At 43.2% G+C, this 607-nt stretch overlaps 1 non-coding gene across 1 annotated transcript; it reads left to right on the forward strand.

The window, feature by feature from the left end:
• Nucleotides 1–473: 473 nt before the first annotated feature.
• On the forward strand, nucleotides 474–559 carry trnastop-uca (transfer RNA opal suppressor (anticodon UCA)). The gene has a single exon. It is a non-coding gene; the product is annotated as a tRNA-Sec (tRNA).
• Nucleotides 560–607: the final 48 nt, after the last annotated feature.

A 607-nucleotide genomic window follows, 5' to 3' on the forward strand; every position in this document is an offset into this window, starting at 1 on the left:
GTGCGGGCACTTGGAGGGTTGCCTGTTGGCCTATGAGCTGGTTTCCATGTATTTGATAACATTCCATTTACTCCGTTCCATACATTATTATGAACTGTACATTATGAATACAGCAGCCTCCTGTGCCTTAGACACCCTTGGAGAATGGGGTCAACGCTAGGGACCAGCCATTATTTGATGGTGACCCTGGATGCGCAATTTAAACACTCCACCCATTTTGTTATCAACCAGCCAATCAAATCTTAGCAATTTTGCATTCTTTCGAAAAGCCCTCCCTTAACAAGACACTTTGTTTAATTTCTGTGTTTCTTTCATTATACAGTCACTAAAATGCTTGCGATTTTCATTGCAGAAAACGTACATTCCTTATACTAAATAATACGGTTGCTTTTACCACAGCATTTTGTCACCGACACTGAAACATTTATGTACACCCTCAGGTCTATATAGGCACTGGGAACTCACATCCAAATGCCCGGATGAGCCTCGGTGGTCCGGGTGCAGGCTTCAAACCTGTAGCTGCTTAGCGGCAGAGTGGTTCAATTCCACCTTTCGGGCGTCATTTATCAACATTCAAATGTATGGGCTTTGATCACCAACAATGTTC

The sequence above is a fragment of the Oncorhynchus nerka genome, unplaced genomic scaffold, assembly GCF_034236695.1.
Source record: "Oncorhynchus nerka isolate Pitt River unplaced genomic scaffold, Oner_Uvic_2.0 unplaced_scaffold_11253, whole genome shotgun sequence".
Taxonomy (NCBI): Eukaryota; Metazoa; Chordata; class Actinopteri; order Salmoniformes; family Salmonidae; genus Oncorhynchus; species Oncorhynchus nerka.